Below are 8,279 nucleotides of genomic sequence, written 5' to 3' on the forward strand. Positions count from 1 at the left end.
CGGGGACCCCACGCAGCGCTCCGTGGCGACCTAACTGGGAAGGTCAGATACAAAAAAAGACCAGATCTATCTACGCGTATGGTGGATCCACTCTGCTGCACAGCAGAGACTACCAGCCGACAGAACGATAAAATTAAAAAAAATTTAGATACACAAATGACCCGTCAATTCCACTCCCGGGTACAGACCAAGAAAACTGAAAGCACGTTTATGTAAAAACTTACACGAATGGTCCACAATAATAAAACTCTGGACAACGTAGAACTTGTAAACAAAAATTCCGCCATTAATCGTAACAGTAAAAATGTGGAAACGACCCAAATGTTCTTCAACTAACGAATGGATAAACACAGTGTGGTATAACCATACAGTGGGATATTATTTGGCAGTAATAAGGAACAAAGCACTGATACATGTTACAACACAGCTAACCTGCGCTAACTGACGGGGGCCAGCCACAGAAGGTCTCACGCTGCCTAATTCCACTACACGAAACGCCCATGGAGCTGGAAAGCAGATCAGTAGTGGCCAAAGGCTGGAGGGCAAGGAGGACAACCAGAATTTTTTTTTAATTAAGTGATACAAAGCACAGAAAACAAAAACACAAAACCCCACTCTGAGACCTACCTAACCTACTTTAGCTTTGTCAGGGAGTCACAGAAAGCGCCATTTCTCAGTCTTTTTATCCTCTGCCCTCTTTTGACAAACAAGAAAAATCTAAAGCCCTTTTCAAGGTATTTTAAATTTCTAATACACAATTCATTACTTACTGCTATTAAAAAGCCAAGTAATCAACAGTAATGTTAGAGGTAAAAATCGCCAGGAGCCAGCATGAGGAACTCCGCCCGTGGCAAAGGTCATGAGGAAGGAGGCTCGGCATTACGCAAAGGCGGGATCGAGCTTCAGGAGACCCCCTGTTCCCGAGCATCTACCCCCAAAACCAGAGTGCCTACTTTACTGTTTTATGCTCTCACCTACACGTCTGACTTTACGGGGGGCTGACCCCCCACCACCTCTCTCAGAGAAGGAGTTAACTTGCAGCTCCAAGTTAATAAAAACTCCTGGGCGTGACAAGAGTGTTTCAACTTACAAAGTCCTCTGAAGGTTCTCTAGCCTGCCTGAGCAGGTTCGTCCGGCCACATGTGATTGTTTACAGCCTCCCAACCGTGAGATGCACGAGATGCTGTAAACTTTCTAAATACAGATTCTTTTGAGAAGTTAGAAAATTATTAGTATAGTATAGTGGGTTGAGTAGAAATTATATTGGTGAAGGGTTTTTCATTTGTTGAGCCAATATTTGCTGCTAAACCTCCATATTCCCTGCCCTTATAATGAATATAACTAGCATATGGGAGAAATAAGTGTTAACCTTTTATATTAATCATGTTAAACCTTAGGCTAAGTAAATTCCTTTTCTTGATTATAACCCCCTGCACCCTCACCCTATAGGAATGCAACTTTATCTGGTACCTTCGGAGGGTGGCGCCTGGTTTAAGAAAAAAATCACCCCTGGAAAAAATAAGTTTTCTGGTTGACTGACCGTTATCAGAAAGGGCCATAAAATGCCAGCAGGCCTCATGGCCAGAAGATGATGTAAAACCTCTAAGACCTTTGTATACTTTTATATGAAGCACCTGATTTTGATAAAGGTCAGGTCTGCTGACCCCGCGTGACTCTGTATTCATCCCTGTGTATAACAAAAACCATATAAGCAAACCTGAAAATAAAGAAAACGGATCAGTTTCTGGAAAGACTGATTCCCCCGTGTCGTTCTTTCTTTCCCCTTCTGGCTGAATTCCCATCTGGAGTATGGATACTCTCCAAGCCTGCTAATTTTGCCTGGGCTTCTAAGATCTGACCGGGGAGGCCTCAGTGTCTCCTCTCCTTCGGGAGAACGGAAAGACTACGTAGGTGGTGCAAATTCCTTGTCTTGGAGTTTTATTGGTGTTCCACGTAAACCGAGTTATTCAAGTTATACTCTTTTTCTCCACTAATATTTCCTACTACACTATCCTTTTCTAATCTCTCTTTATATTTGTAATTAAATAAGTTCTTTCCTAGGACGCCTACTCCATCTCCCCTTCGAATTACCCTGGATCCACCGGGGCTGGACCCAGGCAAAAAATGTACATTAGCTTTTTGGTTCTGAAATTTCAAAATGAAAATTATACAGTGTGGAGTCAAGGGAGAATACAACTTACTTGAAAAGTAAACAGTAATTCAAGCATCTCCACGGGATGGCTGGTTTTGTTTTGGTGGGGGCAGGGGAGGATAAGCAGGGAGAAGGTATGTCCCTCTCAGTTTATATAATACAGTTAAGGTTCATATTGAAGCAAAATTCAAAAACATCTCCTGCAGGGTCTCAATCTTTTTCACACCATGACATTTATAGCTAAAAATGCAAATGTCATGCCCTCTCGTGGTTTGCATTACAATAGTGAATTTGTTTCCTAAATATAATACCATATTATAACGACAAACATATTTTATCCAGCTCTACATGGCCTACCCTTCACCCATGAAGAAACACCGTAATCTCCTCATGGGAGGAGGTGCTCTACCAGGAAACTTCACCTCTGGGTTAGGAAAAACAGAGGAAACTGAGAGGTATGGGCCCAAAGCCTGGAGTGTCCCGAGTGGAGGCTTGGCTGACTCCATCAGTTTCTACCAGAACCACAGCACCTCCTCTGGTCTAACTGTATCTAATCCTTTTGTTTCCTCTGCTAAACTTGAGTCACTGGGACTTCCCTGGTGGCTCAGACGGTAAAGTGTCTGTCTACAATGCGGGAGACCTGGGTTCGATCCCTGGGTCGGGAAGAATCCCTAGAGAAGGAAATGGCAACCCACTCCAGTACTCTTGCCTACAAAATCCCACGGACGGAGGAGCCTGGTGTCCATGGGGTCACAAAGAGTTGGACACGACTGAGCAACTTCACTTTCACTTTCAAACTTGAATCTCAAGGATGAACTGAATGAATCAATCCTGCTGGATTAAAAATCAGAAAAACCTATAAAGTGAAATGCTTTAAAATTAAAGTCTCCACAATTACAGCATCTAATCTGACCGTGTTTCCATCCAGAAGCTATAAGCCACTAGATAAAACAAAAGCATGTGTTCTCCCCCTGGGTGAGTCTACCACAAACGCGCCTGCAGGGTCAGAGCTCTGGGCACTTATCCCCCCAGCCCTGCTCAGAACCTGACTGAGCATGGTCCTCCTGGGTGAGTCTACCATAAACGGTTCTACAGAATCAGAGCTCTGGGCACTTATCCCCACAGCCCTGCTCAGAACCTGACTGAGTGTGGTTCTGTTTCGCAATCGGCCACCTCTGTGTAGAGACCCTCTGACTCTGATAACCAACCACACCACCTGTAGAAAGAATTTTACAATGCAGCCAGGTCCCTCACCAGAGGGTGTCCTGCCTCCCTCTGCCCGCGCAGGGCTCCAGGCCAGGGCAGAGAGCGCACGAGGTTGTTCAATGTGATGTGGGATCACAGGCCCATCTCCCTAGATGCAAATTTTAAGCATGAGAAACTACAGGGAAAGGTACTACATGAAAATATAGGAGAACACGTGTTTTCCTAAAACAAGGATGAGTGAGCCCAAATGAAGCAGGTGTCTCTGTTACAAGTCCTTGGTTGAGCAAGTGAAAAGGAAAAACCACTTCACCAGACAGTGTGACTAAGAGAATACATAAGAGGGTGTTACAGGTGACGGGCCAAACGAGTATAAATACAGAGTATTCATTCTGTGGTTTAAAAAAGCATTTTTATTTCAAAATGAAAAATGTCAGCTTATTAGCATAATACCGTAAGTCTAAAAGTTTATGTACTTAAGTGCTAATCAATAACACACATATGGAATAATTTTCTTTCTTAACTAAAAAAAAAAAGAATTTTAAAAAATCTGAATTCTCTTGAGAGAAAGAAAATGGGAAAAGAGAAATAGACAACTCACTTAAACCTTTACATCTTTCTATATCCTAAGCTTCCCCTAAAGAGAACACATTTTTAATGCTTTTCAAACGAAGACAAAAGAAAGCAGGAACCATGAGGAAAAAAACCCGATAATGTGGACTTCATCAAAATTTAAAACTACTGATTATTTAAAAGTGAAAGTGAAAGTCGCTCAGTTGTGTCCGACTCTTTGCAACCCCAGTGACTGCACCATCCATGGGATTCTCCAGGCCAGAATACCAGAGAGGGTAGCCTTTCCCTTCTCCAGGGGATCCTCCCGACCCAGGAATCGAACTGGGGTCTCCTGCATGGCAGGCAGACTCTTTAAAGGCACAAGCAAAAAACAGTTAAGCCCCAGATTGGGAAAAAATATTTGCAACATGTGGCAAAAGACACAAATCCAAATACCTAGAGAACTCCTACAATCACTATTTTTTTAAAAAATTGTTTTTAAATGGGCAAAAGAATTGAACAGACACTTCACAACAGCAGGTATGTAAAAGGCAAGTATGTTAACAAGTGCTCACCATCACCAGTCATCTGGGAAAGGCGCCCTAAACCCATCACAAGATGCCACCAGCCAGCAGCTGCTAGGATGAAGCAGACAATACCAAAAGCTGGAGAAGAGTGTAAAGCGCACAACCGCTTTGGAAAGCTGGCAGTGTCTTCAAGGTCAATCCTACACCTATCCCATAAGCGATTCCACTCCTCGATATTTATGCAAAAGAAATGAAAATGTGGGGCTTCCCTGGCAGTCCAGTGGTTAAGAGCTTCCACCGCAGGGGACATGGGTTTCAGGGAACTAAGACCCCACATGACCGGGCCAAAAAAAAAAAAAAAAGAAAATGTCCGTCCACAGTCCCTACAAGAATGAGTGCTCCCCGCCCCAGATGCAGATCAGGAGGAAAATGGCGAGACCGCGGCAGATCTGTACACGGGGACACTACTCAGGAACAGAAAGGGACAGACCACTGATACACGCCATTCCAAGTGCTGAATTTTAAATGGTTATGCTGGGAAAGAAGCTGGATGCAAAATGTACATACTGTTTAATCTCATTTCTATGATATTTTAGAAAAGACAGAACTAATCTGGAGTTATAGCAGAAAATCAGTGTTGCTGGCAGGGGAGTGCAGGCCACCTCCAGGAGCTAAGAGAGCAAAGCCTGCAAGAGACAGCCAGTCGGCGAGAAAACCAGGACGTCAGTCCTACAAACACAACAACTGAACTGTGCCACAACCAAACTGGTTTACAAGAGCACCCTGAACTCCAGAGGAGAACCACAGCCCAGCACAGATGGCAGCCCCGTGAGCTCGAGCAGGGGCTGCAGCCAAGCCACTCCTGGACCCCTCACCCACAGAGACTCTGAGACAACAACGGTTATTGTTTTATGCTACTCAATTTGCAGTAACTTATTATATGGTAAATAGAAAACTAATATAAATTTCACACACAAAAAAGCTTTAGAACTTAATGATGTTTTAGTTAAAAAGGATGGAAACTATAGAAGAATCTTAAAGACATTATGCCAAGTGAAACAACCCAGTCACAAAAAGACAAAAACTGCACGACTCCAGCTATGTGAAGTATCTAAGGTAGATAAAGCTATAGAAACAGGAAGGAGAATGGTGGTTGCCATGGGCTAAGGGGATGGAGGAAATAGGGAGTTATTTAATGGATACAGAGTTTTAGTTTTAAAAGATGAAAAGTTCTAGAGGCTTACTGGACGATGATGCAAATATATTTAAGACTACTGAACTTATTTAAAAATGACTAAGATGGTAAATTGGGTTTTTTTTAAAGCACAATCTAAAAAATATAGAAATCAACATAGTCTTCCCATTTGGTCAATAACACAAGTCATTTTTAAACATAAGAAGTGAATTTAAGAGAAAACACAACACCGTAATCACCGTAAGAATGAAGACTCAATCAGCTCTCACTGCCCACGCGGCCTGCGGGAGCCTCTGTGAAGAACACAAATACACCAGCGTGGTGGCCCAAAGCACTACGCCTTAGACACTCCCAGGAGTGGCCGTGACCCCTCTGCACCACTGGGCTTCTGAAAAGGAAGAAACGGGGCAGGCGCTTCCCAGGGAAGGCAACTGGAAGGCTGACCTTAGTACTGCTGCGACCCACTCGAAACATGCAAGAAAAAGAAAGTGAGAAGCCTGACTTCCCAGCTGCAGACCTCTGGGTGATGCAGCCTTATCAAATGTCTCCAATCCTCACTTCCCCCAGCAACAGGATGGAAGCGATCCCGCACCACGTTCACCTTGCGCAGTGATAGCCTCGCCGCTACAGTCTACCAGCAGCAGCACAGCCACTCCAGAGGCGGAGCACAGGCCTCCACAACACACCATCAGAGGAGCAACCCAAGGCTGAAGCTGCGGTGACTGGGATGGTTCAGAACCGAGGAAGTAACTTCTACTTCATATACGTACTTCGCTTAGACTGTTCTTTTGAGTCACTTACATCTGCTTTATTAAGTCATCAACAACACAACACACCAGGCGTATTTAAAAGCTCTCATCTGCCTGCAAAAATCAGTTAAAAATAAAATCAGAGGCATTCCCTGGCGATCAGTGGTTAAGAATCAGCCTGCCAGTGCAGGGGACACGGTTCGATTCGTGTTCCGAGACAATCCCACATGCCTAGGGGCAACTAAGCCCGTGCACGCAGAGCCGAAGCTCTGCAACAAGAGAAGCCACTGAAGCAGAAGCCCGGGCACGGCCACAAGGAGTAGCCCCGACTCGTGACCACCAGAGAAAGCCCGAGCACAGTAATGAGAGCCCAGAGCACTCAAAAATAAACATTAATTTAAAAAATATTCTTAAATCTAAATGAAAGACAAAATCATAGTTCATTTTTGATCTAAGAGTATATTGGCCAGCAAGCTACAGGACAGAACGGCGCAAGAACACCTTGGGAGGAAAAATGCTCATCATCGCTCAAACGGCCTTCCTGCCTCGGCAAGAAGCACAATCTCAGGGAGACTCGAGACTCTCAATAGCCCTCCAGGACCAAATCCAGCACTCTTCCGTCCAAATCCTCCTCTGCCTCTTAGCCAACAGGATACTGCCCTCCTCCTCCTCTGTGTCTGCGGGCTTCCCTACCCTCGGGTACTCCGCAATCGCTACCAAATGTCAGATGCTCCCAAATCTTTATCTCCAGCCTAACTCTTTGTCTCGAGTTCCAGACCTGATCTCCGACTGACCACCAATCCGCCTGGCCACCGTAAGCACTGTGGGTCTGACCGACCCAAACCCAAGCTCACCATCTCCTCCTCCCATTCTCCCCATCGCGGCGGGCGTCACCTGCCAGTGAGTCACCCACGAGAAAAGCAGGGCAGTGGTCCTCGGTGCGCTCCTTCACACTGTGTGCCAAGCACACACCAGTGCCCTCGAGGAGACTGCGAATGGGAGCGGAGGAGACGGACTAAATGAGAAAATCATTAAGCACGGAATTTCCTGGCGGTCCAGTGGCCAGGACGCCATGCTCTCCCTGCCGAGGGCCCGGTTCAATCCCTGGTCGGGGAACTAAGGTCCCAAAAGCCAAGCGGTATGACAAAAGAAAATAAAGGAAAAAATAATAAGTAAAATGAAGCAGTGCTGCAAATAGTGAGACGTGCCAAGCAGTGTGTGGGCAATTGAGGGCACACTGATACCCAGGAAAGCGGATCCGGACGCACCTGGACGCACCCGAGATCGCGCAAGACGAAAAGGTGAGCGGAAAAGACTGTGAACACCCCGAGAGCCTCAGCAGAGGAGTGGCCGGCTGAAGCCCTCCCGAGGCCACCCGCCCTGGCAGTCCCTCTCTAACTCTGCCCCTGGCTCCTGTCGCCGGAGGCTGCGTCCTCAGGAGCCCCAGTGCTCTGGACACGCTGCCCCTCCACCTCGCCCCTTCCCAACCTGCAGCATCGCCACTCCCAGGCCTGCCTCACGGCCAGACTCACTCACGCAGAGCACTCAGCACACGTGTACTGCCATCCATGGTCCAGACTTCGAGCTGCCCCCGGGAACAGCGACTCCTCAGCACAGCACACGCCACTCAGCCGGTTCTCAGTGGACATGTAAGACCGTGCCTTCACATCTTAACAGGCTAATCCCGTTTATCCCAGGCTGCAAAGCTGACATCTAAACTTCCCAGCGCTTTTGTACTGATCGTATATTTGTTAATAAAGTTCTGCTTTCTTATCATACTTCACTTACATTCCAGGTGATACGAATCCTACAATTTATTTAACTTCTCATTTTTCAATTTCTAGTTTTCTTTTTATAGAATTCTAGTCTGAGATAGTTTATAGCCCTACATGGAAAGGTAT

The 8,279-nt window shown here is 45.8% G+C and overlaps 1 protein-coding gene across 1 annotated transcript in view; it reads right to left on the minus strand.

The window, feature by feature from the left end:
* Positions 1-7,932, minus strand: part of KLC1 (kinesin light chain 1) — a 64,310-nt gene extending 56,378 nt beyond the window's left edge. Inside the window, exon 1 of the mRNA XM_040256838.1 lies at positions 7,915-7,932. The gene's annotated coding sequence lies outside the window, so the exon portion shown is untranslated. The remainder of the gene's footprint in view (positions 1-7,914) is intronic.
* Positions 7,933-8,279: the final 347 nt, after the last annotated feature.

The sequence above is a fragment of the Oryx dammah genome, unplaced genomic scaffold (assembly GCF_014754425.2).
Source record: "Oryx dammah isolate SB20612 unplaced genomic scaffold, SCBI_Odam_1.1 HiC_scaffold_16, whole genome shotgun sequence".
NCBI lineage: Eukaryota > Metazoa > Chordata > Mammalia > Artiodactyla > Bovidae > Oryx > Oryx dammah.